This window comes from Tasmannia lanceolata, unplaced genomic scaffold (assembly GCF_043159265.1).
Source record: "Tasmannia lanceolata isolate RefF3 unplaced genomic scaffold, GAP_Taslan_0.1 ptg000018l, whole genome shotgun sequence".
In the NCBI taxonomy this organism is placed as follows: Eukaryota; Viridiplantae; Streptophyta; class Magnoliopsida; order Canellales; family Winteraceae; genus Tasmannia; species Tasmannia lanceolata.
In genome coordinates, this window is record NW_027518695.1 from 56,256,746 (window position 1) to 56,279,003 (window position 22,258).

Sequence of the window (22,258 nt, forward strand, 5' to 3'; positions counted from 1 at the left end):
TTCATTGTATCCCAATTTTGTATTTACCTATCTTCTAATTGTATTTTTTTTTTCCAAAAACTGAATTGCCAGACCGCCCCTAATTTTTTTTTTTTTTTTTTTATAATATTTATTTACTTTGGCCGCCATTCAAGACCCTTGGCAGTGTAAAATATAGGCGGCATGACCGTCGTCTACGTTCAGGAACGTCGAACGCCGCCTAATTGTTTTTTTTTTTCTTTTCTTTTTTTGTTGTGCGATGGTAATCCTCAGGGAAAACATTAGCCGACAGTTCTAATGATGCCGGTGTTGATGACTACCGGACAAAAGCTAAGTTGGTGGTGTTGTTCGGTCGACCTCCCAAACGTTAAGGACCAAAAAATAAGGGTAAAACAACTATAAATAAATACATAATTCACAAATTACAACATGTGAAGAAGGGGAAACAATTAGAGGATTATCAAGAATTTAAAAGTTTCTACCGCTGATATACTAGAAAGATATTTGGAAATAGATAAGTTAAAGGAGGGGGGGAAACCAAATCATGGAGCAAATGTTCTTTGAAAGTACCACGACCAAGTAACATGTGCTTATAGTCCCAAAGTTAAATTGCCCATTGTAACTTACAGATATGGGTGCCTGTGATGTACAAGAGCAACCAAAAATTAGTGTCAGTTTCTCCTTTGCAGAATGGATGATACTGGCTTGGGTCATGTCGGTTGAGCTTTTGCTAAAATATGAATTGGAATCAACCTGAACCTTACCCAATTTTAAGGTAAAAGCTTGACTCGAATTTTGAAAAATCGACCCGAGTTGCACCCCTAAATTGGATGAGCTCCACAACCCAAAAACATGAATCGGTTGAGATTTTATGTTAACCAGCAGAACAAAAACATATGATGTGATCCAAGTAGCACACAGGTTCTTTAAATTCGAGGATGACAAAGGAATATGAAGCAAAAGGGGGAGAACTCTCAATAATCAAACTCAGTGTAAGAACAAGTTATCATTCATGTATGTGTACCGATGAACTTGAAACAGTTGTAAGAACATAAGAATGAAAATCATAAAAAAGAGAAGTCTCTCACAGTTAAGAGCCATACATTTCAGAATGATAGAATTAAAGAGAAAGGAAACTGTGACAAATAAACTATGCAACAGCCAGAATACATTGGGAAATATACAAAGGCTTTATAAGGTTTAGGACTAGGAAATCTTATTCAAGTTCATTATAAACTAATTCAATCTCAGTTCAATCTGCATAATCAGCAATTTGTTATATTTCTGATGGATTCAATAGAAAAAAAGCCTAAATTAGCCACCCAACTTCATCGGTTTGGAACAATTTTTGTAAACTCCAACTTACCAAGTATGGTAAAAGATACGGTTGAACCAATGATTGATGCAGCGAGTTTCTTATAAACATGTAAGAGAAGTTTTCTATTGACTTAATATGGCCAAAACCAAGTCGACTCGGTGAGTCAATAACTGACTTAAAATTTTCTAACAGTGGTGCAGAATTCGGTGTGAGTTGAATGGGTGAAGGCTTGTAGTGCATTTAATAGTGGAAGTGATATGAAACCCCCATAATATGGTAGGTGGTCTCATCACTTCCACCAATAAGGAAGCGCATGTTATTGAAGGGAATATTAGGCCTAGCTTTTAGAACTGCAACTTTGACAAAGATCAATAGCAAAGGCCATACCTTAAGATGTGAGTAGACACCGGAAAATATGCTTGAAATTTCAAAAATACAATACAAGTTGGGAAATGTTATCAGCACTACGGTATTTTGATGAGGGCACTCCTCACTTTATTAAAAGTACGGTATGGCCCGCACCATAGGATGATCCAAACCGTCCATTAGATGGGCCACAGCCTAAATAGGCTGTGCCCTAAAAAATATTTCCATAGGTTGATCGTAACTCTTAGATCTATAGAGGGTTAGGATCAACCCTCAAACATTCAGATCGGAGGTTAGGATCAACCTATGGAAATGATTTTTGGGGCACAACCTATTTAGGCTGTGGCCCATCTAATGGACGGTTTGGATCATCCTATAGTGAGGGCCATACCGTACTTCTAATAAAATGAGGAGTCCCTCATCAAAATACAGTAGTGCGGATAACATTTCCCTACAAGTTTCATCAAATAATGCACAGTAGAATTTCAGCCAAAAACTGCACCAAGATACAAAAATGAAACAAATAGAGAAACATTTATATGTTGTAGTGCTCATTGCCGCTCACCCGCACCCAACCCCACCGCTGTGTGCATTTACCTGCATAGCACAAAATATCCACAATAATCTAATAGAAATATAAATTAAACCATAATTATTCCAAATGAACAAGTCTCCACGATTCACGAACAACAACTGTCTGCCATCAACAATAACTGTATCAGTAAAACTTGCCTCCATACACGCATTAGGGTGACTTATCTCGGTCACTGGTGTAGTGGACCCTAAGCAGATAGAATTGGTACGATGAATGACTCATGCATTGAACGGATCACTTTACAGAATAGCATGTGGACGAAGATATGGATAAGGTTATTCCGTCAGTCAGGACCCTTTATATGTCCTTAAACCTGAGATGTCCTTTTAGTCTATGGGCGAGCCTTATGGCTTTGGTCTATCTAAGAGTGGTTCCTGGTTTAGGATCACTTACGGGCAATGCTACGTCATCAGGTAATCCATGATATTAATAGTGATGCCCAACAAGGAGTCCTCCAACCCAACAAGGAGTCCTCCAACTGTCTTGTAGAGGAAAGTCATTTACAGTTATGATCTTAGTAAAGGCCTTCAATAATGGATGGCTAGCTAGTTTTGATAATTTTTTATCAAATGGTTTTCGTAAAACAATGGTGGTCTTCAAAAGGTATTTGGATATGCATTTGCAGGTTCGAGCTGATAGATTGAATGATATACCATTGGGAATGATATACCATTGGGAATGATATACCATTGGGTGGGCCCAAGGGGTAATTGATGTCCATCCTCCGTTGGACCCGAACTGGAAAATGAGAATGAGAGGAAGAATTTACACATTACATTGGATGTGATTATGGGTATGTTGATCTGATGGTCTTCTTTAGGGTAATGTCTTGGTGGGGGTTACTTGCCTAATGCGATCGTAACTAGACTACTTGCATGAGATTGCAGTGGGGCCTTTCGTGGGTTTTGCAGGGTCAGCCATCGAATCCCTGCGTCAATCCCACACATGACTCCCTTGACCCATATGGATCGTTGGATGATCTTGGTACCGGATTTGATCGTTTGCATGGATGGATATGATCCACTGTATGAGATACAGGGAGGAGGTACACTATACATATAGTGTGCACAAGTTATTAGAAAGGAGTACTTATGGTGGGTGCATATTTATTAACATATGCTAAATTGATACTTAAATCCTATTGGTTGGAGGTTAAGTGAAATCCTATTGGCTAGTTTTTATCTTGATTCCTATTGGATAAATAAAAGGGAGAGAGAGAAATTTAATTAAAAAAGGTTTTTAATTTTCATGTTGCCAAATAGAAGGAGTTTTATTTGAAAAAAAAACATTTTGGCCATACCTAATTGTTTTGTGTTTATCAACAAATTAAATAAAAGTTGTTTTATTCTAAAGAAAAAATGACGGATGGGGGACATACTTTTTGCTGAATTTTCACCGGGTCCCATCAATTGAAAAGCTTAGTGAAGGGGACAATTTACTGTTTCTGACAGAAAAATGATCACAATGTCCTGTTACAAAAGAAACACGTTATACATGTTCCCGCCCCTTTTTCTCTTCCCATTTCACCATTCTTCCTTGCTTTTTCACCTTCGTCCCTCTGGGAATATGACTTTGCTGGCATATGCTACCTCCTGGGAAGTTTTTCAATCGAAAGGTTACCGTCCTCCTCACAGGAACTCTATTATGTGAGTTTTTTTTTTTTTTTTTTGTTTTTTAGAGTTTTGCTCTCTTTTTTTATAGCTTTTTCTTAGTTTTTTTTTTTACCTTTTTTTTTAGTTTTTAGTTTTTTAGAGGGAGGGCAAGATTAGGGTTTGGGAAAGAGAGTGGCATGAGGGTTTGGCCGTTAGGGTTTAGGGAAGAGCAAGGGCGAGATTAGGATTTTGGGACAGTGCATTGTCAAGGTATTTAAAAAATTAAACAAACTCTTGGACAATGGACTTTTAGAGCAACCATAAACTCTTGGACAATGGACTATTAATCATGATGCACTGTCCAGTTATTCGACCCAAAACACATTAGGGCAAAATGGGGGGTTGTCAAGTCAAAATTTGAGGTTATCAAATTACCTAAAAGGGATCATAAATTTCGGGTTATCAGTTATCTAAAGGAGGGTTATGATGGGGTTACAAGTATGTGAATGTGGTTATTAATTCCTAAAATAGGGTTATCAATTATCTAAATGGGTTAAGAATGTACTTATCTAAGATGGGGATTCCAACAATGTAAACTGGGGTTATCAAATGAATTAATGGGGATTATCAAGTATTTTAATGGGGTTATCAACCCATGCAGATACCTATATAAGCACATCACTAGGCATCTTCATGGGGTTATCAAGTCTTAAAATGGGGTGTTCATCCATCTAGAAGGGGTTTCCAAATGTCTTCATGGGGTTATCAAATGCAAATACTCTGTTTACAAATTGCTTAACAATGTGCTTATCTAAATTGGGGGTTTCAACATTGTAAATGGGGTTATCAAATGAATTAATGGGGGATTTCAAGTATGTGAAAGGGTTATTAACCGCCTTAGCTGGGCTTACTAGGTGTACCTGCATGGGGTTATCCAGTAATAAAATGGGGTGGGTTTTGAACCCTTTAGAAGGGGTTTTCAAATATTTGAATGGGGTTATCAAATACAAATTGATGCCACCCTATTTATAAATTGATGCACATAAACACAAATTTACAAAGAGTACACATCAACTCCATATAAACTCCATTCACATTTAAAATTTTACAAAAAATCCACATAAACTCCACCATAAATTCCACCTAAAACATCATGTCAACAATGAGAATAACCTAGTGGAAGTCTTGACAAAATGGTAATAAGGCCATCTTAATAGCTTCGCGTGGTATATCTTTAAGTCTAACATGTAGAAGCGCTTTCACCGTCTTCCATATTTCTAACTGCTTCTCTGATATTTTATCACGGCCTGAAGTTAGATAGCCCCAATAACATACTTGAAAACCCCATTAACATACCTAGTAAGCCCTGCTAAATAACCCCATTATACTTGAAAACCCCCCATTAATTTATTTGATAAACCCATTTTACATAGTTGAAACCTACTATGTATACATGCATTTTGGCAAGCGATTTGTAAATAGAGTATTTGCAACAGCTTGTATTTGATAACCCCATGAAGATAATCCTAAAAGGTAGAAACCCCAAATTTAGAAAAGTACATTCTTAACCCATTTGGTTAATTAATAACCTTATTTTAGGAATTAATAATCTCATTCACACACTTGAAAACCCCATGATAACCCCCTTTAAGATAATTGATAACCCCAAAATGATGAATCCTTTAAGGTAATTTGATAACCCAAAATATAGAATTGACAACCCCCATTTTGCCCTACTGTGTTTTGGGTCGAATAACTGGACAGTGCACTATGGATCAATAGTCCACTGTCCATGAGTTTGTTTTTAAAAAAGAATACCTGGACAGTGCACTATGTATTGATAGTCCACTATCCAAGATTTTTTTTTTAAAAAAAAGAAAAACAAAAAACTAGACATTGCACTATGTATCGATAGTCCACTATCCAGGAGTTTTAATTTTTTTCCATTTTTTTCCTTCTTCTTCTTCCTCCCACATACAACAAATAAACCCTAAATAATATGCAAAAATATATTTCCGTTATCATATGAAAGAGAAGTAAACCGGAAAAAACAACCTAACAATCTATCCATTTTTTTTCTTCATCTTCTTTCTCCCACATACAACTAAGAAACCCTAAATAATATGAAAAAACAGACTTCCATTAACAGTTGAAAGAAAGGTAAAAAACCTAATCTAAAAAGTGCAAAACCCTAAAACAAATCTCAAATAACAGTGGAACGGCTTGAAAAACCTAATCTAAATACAGCAATACCCTACTTTTCACTTTCCTCGGAGCTCCAACACGCTGGCAAGAGGAGTGGCGGGAGGAAGACCGTGAAAATAGTTGGAAAAAAAGTAGAAAAGTAAAAAGTAGAAGAAGAGCCGTGTAGCATAAGTGAAAGGGCATTTTGGTCATGGTCCATGTCAGAATCTGTACTTTGTCACCCATCGGATAGGTTTTGAAAACCTGGGACCCCCACCGTTCAAAATTCTAGTCAAAGTTTGTCCCCCATTGTTCATTTTCCCTATTCTAAAAGAATAGGAATTCAAATGGGAAACGATTTCTCACCATGAAATCCTATAAAATGGAAAGAGTGGGTTGGATATGCAATTGTATAGCTCTTAGACGTCCATCCTCCTCTACTACATACACAATTCCCATTTCCCCTCTCTCTCTCTCTCTCACTTCTAGTTTTGAGAAAAACAAAAAGGGCGAAAGGATTTCAACATACACTTGGGATTGGATCTCAAGATCGGTTCTCAATATCTTCATCCTTCAATTCGTGCAACTCAAGGAGCCACTACTACAACTTCTAAAGAGTTTGTGTTTCAGAAACACCAAACACCAAGTGGTGAGTGGATCAAGTAGTGCTTATCTTTTCGATAATCTTGGGGTAAAGTTCTCTTAAACTTCTGAATTTCAATTTGTCTGGGAAGAAAAAAATTTGTTTTATGTGATCGAAAGATTCTGCCGCGCGTAATTCTTCCCATGCCACCTTCCACCCTCTGCATTGTAGTGAAGAGAAATCAGACAATTTATTATCAGAAAGTAATACAATTCCAAATGATAAGTGAAGTTCAATGAGAATTGTTGTACTGATAGATTTCTTAGCATAGATAGCTTTGAAAGTTTTAATGGCAACTCTCCTATCAATGCATTCGAGGAAAGATGATTGCAAAGAAGTATATCAAACTATAAGATAGATATAGGGAAGAGAAGAGAAGAAATAAAAGTAAAAAAGGAAGGTCAGTTGCATCTTACTGTCTTTGAGGAGGGCTTTTACAAATGCAAAATTTCACGTCTAGGTTCATTTCTCTTGTTGGCACCAAGTTTCTCTAAAAAGGAAGCTCAGCTACATCTTACTGGTTTTGAGGAGGGCTTTTACAAATACAAAATTTCACCTCTTGGTTCATTTCTCTTGTTGGCACCAAGTCTTTCTTCATTGCACTTGTTGGCCCAAATTCCTCAAGCATAAGTACTTCCAAAATAGGTATATGAATGTAAACCAAAACTGAAAAACTAAAATCCACACTAATATAGAGCCAATATTCCTTAAAACACATGAAGAATTCACAATTCAAATATATTAAACCACCAAAAAATCATCTTATACATATTTTAACAAAAAAAAGCTAAACACAAACACCAAAACAATTGATAGTCAAAGCCAATCAAACACCACACTCAAAACCAAAATCAAAACTCAAAAAATAAAAAAGTACGACTCAACTACTTGGATTACATTGAACCTGCGAACAAAATAAACCAAAAATATATATATATATCGATAAATAATTATTCATGTCAATAAAGGCTCATCATGCATCAATAAGTAAATGAACATTACTTAAAAATGCAAAAACCCAAGCGACATTTGCTCCAACGACATCTCTTATGGTTTTGAACCTTCCAAACGGTCTTACTTCATCATGAACCAAGGGTACTTTAATAGTGACTACACAGAATCTGTGGCCGAATGGTGTGCCCCCAACTTCTGCCATTGGATCTTCTGTCTAAAGAAAATATTGTGTGCCACTTCCACAGAGGCCCATCACAACAACCTGAGCAATTGAGGGTATATAATGATAGTTATTTAAGATAATTAATCATACTTGTCAAGTATTGACATTATTCTAGGTAAAAATATCAACATATATATCTCGATAGGGGAGGGAACTGCGTGACTTGCAGAAGAGAGTGGTTCATCTAACCACCGAGTAGCAGCGTTAGGAACTTACCATATAATAAGATGGGATTTCCTAAGGACAATCGCATATGGCATTTCATGGACCGGGTGTTGCATGAGAGAGCGGCCACTTAGGATGAATTAAATGAATAAGAAGAAAACAAAGCCTATGTGGTTGCTCTCTCATGCAACCGCCAGTCCTCGAAATGCCTTTTGTGATGGCCCCTAGCAAATTCCTAATAAGATAGATGCATTAATCAATATGTAAAATAACAAATTTTAAACTTAATCATACTAAACATAATTAAAATATTAACTGATTATGTGGACCCCGATCCTGAGAACGATGAGGAATCGAGTCCCTACATCCTCTGGATCTCCACATGAAAGAGAGTTCTACCAAGGAACTCTCAAAATAGGTGCCACTCTCACAGCATAGCATGAGTGGCGATACAAAACGAATGAGATACATCCTGATCCGGAGCCAGGGCTCGAAACCAAGATATACCTAAAAATAACTCAGAGTCGCCATCCATGGATACGCCATAGAACCAAAATAAATGCTCTGTCTGCAACGGATAACCAGAGATACAAAAGGTCCATGCCTAATTACGAATGGAGAAGGTCCAAAGAGCACCCCCAATTCGTCCGAGTGTAAGCACTTGGTCTCTTATGCCATTTATTAGTAACCTCAAAGAGTTTCGGGCGAAAATCATATGAAATGGGAACAAATATCCCCGAGTGAACGTCTACCTAATCATGCATGACTCGGTGATGAAATAATAAACACATATAAAATAAAATGAAAGATGTGTCGCCTAAGCACAGCTAGGTTATGAGTGACATACCTAATAAGTGTCTAAGTTTTGGTGGACGAACACATGCATGTTACTGCTAAAGTATAAGTCTGTACAGGAAGGGAATTCTAAAATTAGCAGTTGATCATGAATAGTAAATGAAATAAGGAACAAACAAAAATGCCAGGCAAATAATAGAAGAATGAAATAAAACCTATGGCGTACACATAGCGCCTATCTACATTGGGGCGAATACATAGCGCTTAATATAAAATCCTAACACATCTCATCTAGAAAGCAGTAAATGATAGATAGCAATTGCAATAATAAAAACCTATGGCGTGCACATAGCGCCTATCTACAATGGGGCGAATACATAGCGCCTAATATAAAATCCTAACACATCTCATCTAGAAAGCAGTAAATGACAGATAGCAATTGCAGTAAAAGCAGTAAAACGCTATAGTTAAGAAGGTAAACCTGTGCAATGAGCAAATATCAGTAGATGATAATAAAGGGTAATAATCGGTAACCTAATAAAGATAGAGAATTACAGCTAAGCATGTGAGAACTACAGCTAAGCAGGTAAGAGCTACAACTAAGCAGGTAGGTAAGCAAGGAAATGAACACACGCTATCATGATCCTATGTAAAAATCGATATACAAACACATGCTTTGCTCTTTTCTTTTTTTTTGAATGCTTGAAATTTTACTTACCCATCTTTTAGGGGACTAGCATAGTCCTTGTAGCATTTCCCCCTTATTATCCTTTTCTTTAGAAGACTTTTTCAAGTCTATTAGATATGTAACCTTAAACCATAGATCCTTTCATTGCCAGGGCAATGAAAGAGTCATCTAGAGCCCCCCCTCTTAGGAGACATGCTTTGTCTCAATAGCAAATTCCATCTTTAGGAGATAAGCTTGTCTCATTAGAAAAGTGCCCTTCTTAACCGCCACATTATTTTATTATTTTATACCCTGAAAACTGTTTTGTAGAAACCCTACATATCAAGAGGTTAGGATAATCCCTGATAAAGGTGGGACCAACGGAAATGACTGAATCGACTGCCCCGATCATGTCCACATGACATGCATAGGGCCCACAGTACGAAAGTGGGCCCTACTGTAGTGGACCACGGCCTTAAGTCTCCCTAACAAATGATGCTAACGGTTAAATTGATAGCTTGCACACTAATAAATGCCAAATGGTCCACATTAGATACGAAACATTCCTGCAAAGGGATGTCTAATTGCTCTGTTGCATCCGAAGTTCTTGCATCCGAAGTTCTGAGGCTTTCAATGATGAAAAGACTCACTGTAATTTCAGAACAAAGTTATCACCAAGGAGATCTAAAGTATATATTTTAAGTCTTTCAGGATAAATCTACAAAATGAAAAAAAAAACACACTTAAAATAGAATAATGAAGAGTTTTTTTTGTTCTAAAACAAGAATCAACCAGTCTTTCATTTCCTACACTCAAAGAAAGGCCAATCCATGATGGCTTTTAAGAAGACCCAAAGTTTGAAGCCATTGCAATGTAATAGCAGAATGGGGCAGTGGCATTTTTAACCCACAGCTTCAGTCGGGCAATCCAATCCATGCTAAGCCCTAGGATTTTTTTGAGGTAGATGAGAATAGATTGGTACGCTTCTTGAGATTTTGCCCATCAATGACTATCTACTCTAGTCCCGTCCTGAACCTTGCTCGTTAACTTATGGGAGAGAGAATGAATAGGGGTGCTACTCGGGTCGGTTCGGGTTGAGATTTGCTAAAAATGATTGGAATCAACTTGAACCTGACCCGATTGTATACTAAAAGCTCAAGCCGAATTCCCAAAAATCAACCCGAGTTGCACCCCTAAGAATAAGAGACAATAGAGATACACCTGAACGAAAGAGGAGTTCCTATGGCTAAAGCTGGTCACCTTTGTATTCTTGTTTTCATTTTCTAATTTCAACCCAGTGTCATAGTGTTAGGATCTTAGATGTAGTTGCAGAAATTAAAGTTAGAACTGAAGAAGAAGAATCTTGAATTGCTGAAAGAAAAGTTGAAATTTAGCTGGTTCGAGGCACCAGTACCTCCTGTTACAATGAAAAAGGAAATTTCTACACAAAAAACATGCCCTGTATTTCCCCCTCTTGTCTATTTTATTCAGCTGTTGAGATGCTAACTGTCATTAACTGCTTTTCCAGTCTGTCCAACAGAATCGGTAGTTGCAACTAATCTTTAAGCCTTGCTGGCACTTCCCTCTTTCTAGTACTGACCCTCCTTACAACTGGTGAGTCTTCTTGGTTCGTTACAGTTGCCTCCCCATGAAAATGAACCTTGTCCTCAAGGTTCAAATCAGGATAATCATGCTTGAGGACAGATAGATCTTCCCAAGATGAAGCTTCGAGTGGTAACCCATCCCATTGGATAAGGAGTTGGTGAATGCCCTCCTCTCCTTTTCATTGAATGACTCTCCGATCAAGTACAACCAAAGGTCAGCAAAGTGGTTGTGTTCCTGTGGATAGTTGGGGTAAGGCAACCTGTGTGACAGACGGGTTCCCTGTAAATTGTTTAAGTAGTGAGACATGGAAAACTAGATGGATTTTAGCTTCTTCAGGGAGCTGTAATTTGTAAGTTACTGATCCTATCCGTTCAATTACCAAGTAAGGACCATAGTATCTATGACCAAACTTGTGTGAGCGTCGTTGTGCTACTGAAGCTTGTTTGTACGGTTGTTGCCTTACAAGTACATAATCACCTACATCAAAATGTTTTTCTCGTCGATTCTTATTAGCCTGATTTTGCATCCTTAATTGAGCCCGGTGTAAATTGGTTTTGAACTGTTGGAGAATGCTATCCCGTTGCAATAACTCTTGGTCCAGAGCCTCCAAATGTGAAGTCCCTTGTTCATACCGTAGAATTGTAGGTGGCTTCTTAGTAAACGCTGCTTCAAACGGTGTCATCTGAGTAGCTGAATGAAAAGCTGTATTGTACTAGAAATTTTGACCAGTGAGAAGGGCAATCACACACATAACTTCTGAGGTACATTTCTAAACAACGATTCAAGGCTTCGGATTGCCCATCAGACTGGGGATGGTAAGCATTACTCATGGCAAGAGTAGTACCCTGCAAACGAAACAATTCCTGCCAGAAACGACTAAGGAAAACTATATCTCTATTACAATTGATTTGGGAATGCCATGGAGTTTACAGACATCATTCACAAAGGTTTGAGCTACTGATATAGCTGTAATAGGGCTTCGTAGGGGACTAACATGGGCGTATTTGCTCAATCTGTCTATGACTACTATAACGACAGTTTTTCCAGCTGAATTTGGAAGTGCTGTAATGAAATCCATGGCCCAATCTTCTAATATTTGGTCAGGTATTGGTAGGGGTTGTAAAAGACCTGCTGGGGCAAGATGTTGTGATTTGGTTTGCTGGCAAATGACACATTCAGCAACAAATATATTGACATCTTTTCTCAAATCTTGCCAATGGAAATTGAGAGCGATCCTAGCCATTGTTCGAGTCAAACCGGCATGACCACCAATCGGTGATGAATGGAATTCTTGTAAAAGTTTTGTTTTTAACCCTGAATCAGTTGGAATAACTATTCTACCTTTGCATAACAATAATCCATGTCTCCAAGTATATGTATTAGGAACGGCTCCTTCTTGTTGGATCTCCTCATGAATTTCTCGGATGTGAGGATTAGAAGGATGTTCCAGTTTAAGTTGATCCATTATATCAAATAATGGTATTGACAAAGTCATGTATTGATTCTCCATCGTAGGTTCCTTGAAAGAGCATCTGCCACTAAGTTTTCTTTTCCTAGCCGTAGTGTATATCATACTGAAACCCCATTAGTTTTGTTAACCATTTTTGCTGCACAAGTGTTTGAATGGTTTGGTCGAGAAGAGACTTGAGGCTTTTTTTATCAGTTTGAATTATTAATTTCTGTCCCAGTAAATATTGCCTCCATTTTCACACAGCTTTTGTGATTGCAGACATTTCCCGTACATATGTAGAAGATGATTGCATTTTGGAAGAAAGCTTTTGACTGTAGTAGGCAATAAGATGGCATCCCTGAGAAAGAACTACACCAATACCATACCCAGAGGCATCGGTTTCTAAGACAAATGGTTTTGCAAAGTTTGGAAGAGCAAGGAGAGGAGTTGAAGATGCAGCTTGTTTTAGTTCTTCAAATGAAAGTTTGGCTTCTGGATTCCATAAAAATGCCCCCTTCTAGAGTAATTCTGTCGTTGGAGCTGCTATATGAGCGTAGCACATAGTGAATCTTCTGTAATACCCTGTTAATCCTAAAAATCCTCAAAGTTCCTTAAGATATTTAGGAGTTGGCCATTGAAGAATAGCGTCGATCTTAGATTGGTCTACGACAACCCCGTCAGCTGACACAATATGCCCTAAATATTCCACTGATGCTGCTCCAAAAGAGCATTTTGATTGTTTTGCATACAATTCATTAGTTTTTAAGATGTGTAGTGTCATCTTTAGATGTTCTAAATGATGTTCCCAAGTTTTGTTATAAACCAGAATATCATCGAAGAAAACGAGAAGAAATTTTCGTAGAACTGGTCGAAACACATCATTCATCAAAGATTGAAATGTGGATGGGGCATTTGTAAGACAAAAAGGCATAACTAGGAATTCGTATAAGCCATCATGAGTCCTAAATGCAGTTTTTGGTACATCTTCGACCTTAACTCGAATTTGATGGTATCCTGATCTGAGATCCAGTTTAGAAAAGTATCTGGCACCATGTAGTTCATCCAGAAGCTCTTCAACTGTTGTAATTGGGAAACGACCAGGGATTGTGAGAGTATTTAGGGCTCTGTAGTCCACACAAAACCGCCATGTACCATCCTTCTTTTTGACTAAAATAATTGGGGATGGAAAAGGGCTATGGCTTGGTTGAATAACCCCATTGTCAAGCATTTCTTTGACCAATCTCTCAATTTCTGATTTCTGAAAATGAGGATATCTGTATGCTTACTTTAACAGATCCAATGCCAAATTTTAGGGGAATGGCATGGTCATGTGATCTGATGGGAGGTAGGGAGTTGGGCTCTGCAAATACTTCAGAAAATTCATCGAGTAATTTGGTCAATTCGGTATTAACTGGAAGAGAACTTTCATTCAGTTTGGACTGAAGAAGTTGTAATTTTAAACAAAAATCCACCCCATCTTTTGTAGCTAGACGTTTGAAACTGTGTAATTGCATAGGCTCCTCTGTGATTTGGCTTTCACATTGTAAATGAATCGCCTGAGCTTGCCAGTGAAAATCCATGGTGAGCCGCTTATAATGAAAAATAATTGGGCCCACCAATTCTAACCATTGAACTCCAAGAATAATATCAGCCCCCATGATTGGAAGTACAAAGAGATCAACTTGTAACTTATGATTTTGCATACTCAAACTGACATTTCTGCAAATTCCTTAGCATTGTAGCCTTTCCCCATTACTGACCATAACTTGAACTTGTATGCCATGAATAACTGGAATTTGTAATTATTGTACTAATCGTTCTTGAACAAAATTATTAGAGCTACCACCATCAATTAATACAATGATTTTCCGTCCACCAATGTTGGCCTGAACTCGTAAGGTTTTAGGATTAGTTTGTCCTGATAAGGTGTAATAAGAAATTTTTGGTTGCTTGTCAGATTTTTCAAGAACTTGAGGGAAACATGTCTCCTCTTGCATCAGACGCATGGCCTCTACGTCTGTATCTTAATACTCCTCATTAATAAGCAAAAAGAGTTGCTTGTTTTTATATTTATGACCGGGATTGTATTTTTCATCACAAGTATAGCACAATCATTTATCCCTTTTTGCTTGCAATTCTGCTGTGGTCGTCTTTCTTGAATGGAGTGCCCTGTTGAGGCAATTTGTTAGTCATTGAAGAAGAAGCCACAGAAGAATTTTCAGCTCCATATCATGGTATGGAAGGCAATGGATTCTTATAATTGCCTTTGTAAGTCATTTTTCTTGCATCATCAATCTTGTCTTCGATCATTGTAGCCAATCCTACAGCTTTTGATAATGAATTTGGTAAGTGAATTTGTACCTCGTTTCAGATCTCTGGTTTTAAACCAGAAACAAAACAATCTACCAGAAATTGAGAAGGAAGATGACTGGTACGATTGGCCAAAGCGTCAAATTGAGCTTCGTAATCGCCAACAGTAGTGTTGAATCAATTTAGCTAATTTGCCCTGAGGGTTATCATAAATGGATGGTCCAAACCTGATTTGTAAAGCTACAGAGAGTTTCTCCCATGAATCAAATGGTTGTTCCCTTTCCATTGCTTGAAACCAATCATATGCTTTACCATCGAGATGGAAAGCCGATGGAAAGAAGCTATTTCCAGCTTTAGTTCTTCAGAAGTGTGTTGAAAACGAAAAAACTTCTCAGCCTTCGAGATCCAAGTTGCTGGATCAGTGCCCTCAAATTGGGAAAATTCTAATTGCAATTGTCTTGTAGAAAACCCCCAAGACTCGTACCATCTCGCAGTCCTCCTTGAGTACCATCTCTCGTTCCAGTTCCAGTAAGAGTTTCTCCCTGTTCAACCCTTCTTGTTAAATTGGTTACCTGGCCATCTAAAACTGTAATTTTATTGGAGATCTTAAGCAAGAAATCTCTTTGCTCCATGGCTAGTTCCTGGTAATTCTATAAACAAGTTTCTTGGAGAGATGTAGTCTCAATCAATTTCTTGATTGCATCATCTAAACTCTTCAATCTTGTATCCTCAGCCATAAGGTGAGAAGTCAATGAAAGCACCACTGTTAGGAGCTTAGATGTAGTTTCAGAAATTAAAGTCAGAACTAAAGAAGAAGAAGAAGAATCTTGAATTGCTGAAAGAAAAGTTGAAATTTAGCTGGCTTCGAGGCACCAGTACCTCCTGTTCTACACAAAAAACAAGCCCTGTAATTCCTCCTCTTGTCTATTTTATTCAACTGTTAAGATGCTAACTGTCATTAACTGCTTTTCTAGTCTGTCCAACAGAATCGGTTAGTTGCAACTAATCTTTAAGCCTTGTTGGCACTTCCCTCTTTCTAGTACTGACCCTCCTTACAACTGGTGAGTCTTCCTAGTTCGTTACACATAGTGTCACTTTAAAAAGAGTCAAAACATTGAGGAAAAAAATCAGAGATCTTTGGGTTTCCTTCACAAAACAATCCAATCAATGATTTTGTCACATTGGGAGAGCAATACAAGCATCGTGCTACTAGGCAAAGCGGTATGCTCTTATCGGAGTAGTGAAACTTGGAGTATTATTTAAATCTAGTGGTGTAGTTTGCATTGGTCGATTTGAGGTTTTGCTTGAAAAAATGAATGAGAATTAACCCAAACTTGACCCGACTTTATGATAAAGGCTCAATCCGAATTCCCAAATATTGAACCGAGCTTCGCCCCTATTTAAATCCATGTCGATAAGATTCCGTCATCTCACATTTGAATCCAATTGGAAAACATAGTTAACTAATGCAATTGAGGAAACTAAGGGTGCGTTCTTTAACATTCTTTTAGAACGATTTTCAATTGTTTTAGCCTAAAAAATGAGAATTCTGTTCTTTTGGAATTTCAACAACTCGTCTAAGAATTCATCCTAATTTTTAGAAATTATTTTATGGAGCAAAAGTTTTCGCTTAAGAGAGAATTGGGTGCTATGTCATGATCTTCCCCTCTCTCTCCACTCTCAACTTCTAGTGTGAAACATGTCCACTTAGGGTGAAACCACATTTTCCACGTCACCTGCCACACAAAATTGAGAATTTTTAAAAATAAATTAAGGTGATAATTACATTTACACCCCCTCAACTTTGGCCAAATTCCACTTCTGACCCGGTGGTATCGACTTCACCAAAGACACCCCCTCATCTTTCTAACATTTTTAAGTAGACCCCTTCCATTGACGGTCCGTTAGTTTAACCTGCCGGAATTACTTAAATTAACCATGGTTAATATTTTGAAGACAGAAATACCTTCGTCACTAGTTTTAAGCCATTTGCAGAGAGATTAGGGTTACGCCATTTCCTTCATCACGGTCACCACCGCCGTCGTCATCTCCGGCCCCCACTGCCGTCGCCATCTCCGGCCACCGTCGTCGTCTCCATCTCGCTCATTTTTGAAACCCTCTTTCTTCCACCCATGACCCATTTCTGAAACACAAAAATAAAAGTGTGTGTATATATATATATATATATATATATATATATATATATGAGGAAACTGTTGGTGAGCTTAAGCTCACCAAACTTATGGTGAGCTAGCTTGCCCAATCACATGGGGGCCTACTTTGTTAGGATGATCCAAACCATTCATTTGAAAGTCCCTTACATAGATGGAGGGTGTACCAAAAATCAGCTCCATAGGATCATCCTAACCCCTCCATTTGTGGAGGACAAAAATGGACAGACACAAATCTGCCCCATTTTTGTCCTCCACAAATGGAGGGGTTAGGATGATCCTATGGAGCTGATTTTTGGTACACCCCCTATCTATGATAAGGCCTTGCAAATGAATGGTTTGGATCACTCCCCAAAATGTGGGACCCATGTGATTGGGCAAGCTAGCTCACCATAAGTTTGGTGAGCTTAAGCTCACCAACACTTTCCTCATATATATATATATATATATGGAAAAGGTTTTTGAGCTCGAGCTCAGCCTGAGCTAGAGCACATAAATCACTACTCCCATAGTTGGTTGAGTCATCCAACCCATTTAGTTTATAGGTTATGCTAAGGTTATGGTTCTATAGATCGGATGGTTAGGATTATGTTATGGAGCTGGTTTGTTAGGAACACCCAATCTATGTGAGGTAGTGTAAACTGAATGGGTGGGATGAGTCAAACTACTATGGGAGATGGTATATTCTAAGCTCTAGCTCAACTTGAGCTAGAGCTTAGAAACCATGCCCCCATCTATTATATTATAGCAGGATGGGGGTTTCACTGTTCACGCTCACATGGACAGCTCCCCCATCCGGCTATTTATCTACGTGGCACCCTCATTCTTAAAGACGGAAATTTTTTTGAAAAAGGCAAAACGATCCCTAAAATCTCTCTCACTTCCACAGAATGTTTCTTAACTGGGCAACTTCCTCTGGCAGTCTCCACATCTTTAGAAACACATAACACGATACTCTAATATTAGGGGAAGGGTAAACAACACAACCCGTAGTTTCTTACTCTAAACAATACGCCCTGAACGATCACCTCACCATGATGGTCCTTCTTTAATGAAGGCGTACCAAATGACAGGTGGAATTCTACAGCCATCTTCATATGTGTTTTGCAATCTCTTATTTCTCTCTCATATCTGTAGTTTTTTTCAATGTGTTTTGCAATATCCTCTTATTTTCCCCTTTTCTTTCTCTTTTTAAAGAAAACTTAGGGCTTATGAATTTCTCCTCTTTCCGGTCGTGTAGGTGCTGCAACGACGAAGAGTGAGAGGGTGGTTTTTGAGGATTGAATGAACATGTGTTATAAGAACACCAGTTTCTGTTTTGTACAGTTAATTACATTTTTTTCTCACTGTTTTAATTGTCCATCTAATAACATTAACTTAGGGTTTATGAATTTCTCACTGTTTTAATCTCCTTTTTTGTAGGTAAAACCTAGGATTAACACAATAATATGCTTGCAAATTCATGAATAGCACGGAAGAAGATTCAGAACTTTGCGGTAAAGTTTCAGAGATTTTATGAAAACGAGATCAATATCTGGTTGGGTTTTTTAATCAAAAAGTGTTTATGTAATTTTTTTCTTTCAGTTTTTTTTATTAGTCAATTTATAAGCTCAAAATTTGATATATTTTCATGTTGAAATTTGCAGATTCACAATATTAGACACCATCTCCTCCATAGGAATCGCCTGTCAAAAGTTATCTCGCGGCATAGAAATTCCTCGAAACAGAGCCTGTTAACTGAGAATATCATGTTTCCTCTAATTATTTTGTTGTTTTTTATATCTTACAGTGGTGAGTCAAATAATAGGCAGTTTGTAGTTCTTCGTGCTAGACTATAATTGATTTCAGCCGTCCAATTGGTGAACCTTGCTTTGGATCTCTCCTACTATTAAAGTAGATTATAATCATAAGATCTTTTACTTTTGCTGAGCATTTTCACGATTTTCTCTTTTCTTTTTCTTTTGTTTCATGTTTCTTTTAATTTTAAATTCAACTGCTATCACATGCTTCATACTTATTCTCTATAATTTGTTCTGCTTAAATTCATGAATAGCACAAAATCCTCAATCTTTATCTGGCACTTGGGTACCATACAATTCAAATCCAAATTGACTGGGCTGACAGCTTTATGGTCAGCTCTGAGGCAAACTTTGTTCAAACAGGGCCTTATTGACTTTCAATTTCTCACATTTTTACGTTGCTGATTTATTTCACCCTGAGGTCAGGGGTTCAAACCCAGCTTACCGACCAAAAAAAATTGAAATACAATGCAAAAAAACTGTAGCTTTGATTCTAGATTTTATTGAGGAATGGAATCTATCAATGTTTGGCTAACCATAGTAGTTCATTGAGTTTCGTTGTTTTCTGTTTTGGTTTTATTTTCCTGTAAATTGGCCATAATCCATAGTTTCTATCTTCAGTGCTATCATTTGTTCATGTTACGTAATGGGTGTTGTCGATGGATCATGTCTGTCAAATGTTCAATGGATGGAATGCCTGACAAAGATGAATTGACATGGACAACTATGATAACTGGGTACGTAATATTTAGGCATATCTCTATCAATGTTTTTTGGTATTTGTTATTGTAGATTTGGTATCTATTTTATTTTATTTTCCTCCAATTGGCAATCTTTATTGACATGATTATACTGCAGAATCTGATACAATTATTTATATGGGCTGCCCTCCCTACATGGTGGTAGTTCCTACTCAATTTCACCACCTATCAAGAATTCAAGATGAGAAAATGGTGCACACATATACATTGAATGAATAACACTAAATTTTATGATGATGTGGCTGCATCAATGTTTTTTTCATTTTATGGGACTAACTTGAAGTTGTTATGTCCATGGTTTCAAATTTCGGTTTCGGACCCTGAAATTTCGGTCGAAATCCGGTACCACAAAGAAAATGGTATTTTATTCAATATTAAATTTCTGCCGAAATTTCGGTAAAATATTATAATAATAAAAAAAAAAAAAGGTTTTTTGGTTTAAATTTCGGCAATATGACAAGGTATCCATTTCACAATCGGATTATTAAGTTTTTTTTTTTTTTTTGTTTCTTTATTCCTAATCGGTGGGGATTATTCTGTTTTTTGTTTCTTTATTCCCAATCGGTGGCTATTGTCACTTCTAATTATACCATTCCAAAAAAAAAATTTGTCACTTCTATTTACACATTTTTCTATTTACCTATCTACAAATAAAGAGATACAGATTCATACATTATTTAATGTACATATCTACTGATAATAGATTTGTAGGAGCTATGTGAGCATTGTCGCCAAAAAGCATCTAACTTTAAATGCATCCATGTGCTACCATCGCTTTCTCATGCGTACTTAGTTGCATCCAAACAAGGTATAATCTTATAGGAGAACTTATATGGTGGCCGGTGTGGACCCCGATCCGAGAGGACGAGTGCTGAGGGACGCGAGGTCCCCACCTGCAATCCTCTAAGATCTCCACAATGTGAAGGAGAGCTCTGCCAGGGAACTCTCGAAACGGATGCCACCCTCACAGCATAGCATGAGTGGCGATATAAAAGAAAGAGATATGTCTCGATCCGGAGCTAAGGCTCGAAACCAAGACATATCTGAAATAAACTCAGAGTCGCCATCCATGGACAAGCCATGGAACCAAAACAAATGCTCTGTTTGCAATGGATAACCAGAGATACAAAAGGTCCGTGCCTGGTTACGAATGGGGAAGGTCCGAAGAGCGCCCCCAATTCGCCCGAGTGCGAACACTTGGTCTCTTATGCCATTTTCTATTAACCTTAAAGAGTTTCAAGAGAAAATCATATGAAATGGGAACACGCATCTCCGAGAAAACGTCTATCTAATCATGCATGTCTCGAAGATGAAAATAAGCACACACAAAAGAATCAAAATAAATGGCACCTAATGATAACTAGGTTCTGAGTGACATGCCTAACAGGTGTCTAAGTTCTGATGGACAAACACATGCATGCTACAGCTAAAGGTATCGGTCTGCACAAGTAAGAAAACACATCAAAAGAAATACAATAACTACACAACAAATCCTAAGACTCTAAATTATTAGCCCGAGTCCTCGGATGGTCTGGTATTCATCCAAAGAAGCCTACGTATCCCCGCCTCCACGAGAATCAAGGCAACGTAGTTCTTCGCACCTATTCTAAGCTAGGATGCCTAATACACCTAGACCTCTATCCTAGACTCGATCTAAAAGACCGGACTAGTTATTAAAGTTTATTGTACGATTATTTAAATTCCAGTGAATTGTGAATTTTAGGACACCCTATATGTCCTAGCTAAATGCAGATTAGCCCTAGGCTAATGCAGGTGGTTCCTACAACCTATGTGTAACTAGGCTGTGTGCTCTAAGGAAAACAATAGGATTGCTAACGTATCCAAGACCTAGTCATCAGTCGGCGATGTGAATCGCCAACTAACCGGACGGAGGCACTCCTAGCTAGGACAAACCCCTAACTCTAAAACACAAACAAGCACACAACAAATCAAAGACGAAATCCTAACTCTAAAACTCTTTATCTAGGACAAACTCCTAACTCTAGAGGAAGATTTTTGTTAAAACAAGGTTTTAAAGTTGAAGGGTTAAAGCATTTTTTATTTACAAAGTTTGGCTGGACTTGGGATATAAATCCCAAGCTGCACTACGTACCTCGTGAAAGAGGATCAAGCCAACATAGTTCGAAACGAACTCTCAAACTACGCTTCTAAAAGAAACACTCAACACTTTAGATTTTTAAAGGGTTTTTATGTTTTTCCAATATTTTTGATATTTTTAAAGTTTTCAAATGTTTTTGAGTTTTAAATTTCTAATGTTTTTGGATTTTTAAAGCTTTTTCAATGCTCTAAACCTTTAAATGTTTTCAATCTTAAAAGGGGACACGCAAGTAATACCATAAACTAAGGCAAAGCCTTAAAGCAAAAAGGGGAAACCCCAAACAAGCAACAAAGGTCTCAAAGAGACGAACCACAACAAGAAACCGGCGTCTCAAAGAGACAAACCACAACAAGAAAGATAGTGCCCCAAGAACAGAGAAAACGATCCAAGATCCCAAGCAAGCAAAGCTCTAATAAGACTGAGTTAGTCTCTAATCAAAGTGAAGAAAAAGGTTATCAAGCCAACTCAGATTTTCATTCAATTATTATAAAAATAAAACAAATATCCGCAAAGTATGATTTACAACTAAAGAGTGCACAATCTGTAAGAATATCAACCATAA

The 22,258-nt window shown here is 37.6% G+C and overlaps 2 long non-coding RNA genes across 6 annotated transcripts in view; both read left to right on the forward strand.

Annotated features, from left to right (window-relative positions):
- The window catches only part of LOC143852033 (uncharacterized), a 30,988-nt gene extending 16,788 nt beyond the window's left edge, over positions 1 to 14,200 (forward strand). For all 4 annotated transcript variants that reach the window (XR_013236623.1, XR_013236624.1, XR_013236621.1 and 1 more), the window contains one exon: positions 12,816 to 14,200. This is a non-coding gene — a long non-coding RNA (uncharacterized LOC143852033). The remainder of the gene's footprint in view (positions 1 to 12,815) is intronic.
- Positions 1 to 19,888, forward strand: part of LOC143851064 (uncharacterized) — a 66,282-nt gene extending 46,394 nt beyond the window's left edge. Inside the window, exons 1-6 of one of the 2 annotated variants that reach the window (XR_013236200.1) lie at positions 17,785 to 18,090; positions 18,258 to 18,342; positions 18,440 to 18,513; positions 18,664 to 18,808; positions 19,438 to 19,553; positions 19,675 to 19,888. This is a non-coding gene — a long non-coding RNA (uncharacterized LOC143851064). Of the gene's footprint in view, positions 1 to 17,784; positions 18,091 to 18,257; positions 18,343 to 18,439; positions 18,514 to 18,663; positions 18,809 to 19,437; positions 19,554 to 19,674 lie in introns of those variants that run through there. The other variant, XR_013236201.1, reaches the window with a different exon arrangement.
- Positions 19,889 to 22,258: the final 2,370 nt, after the last annotated feature.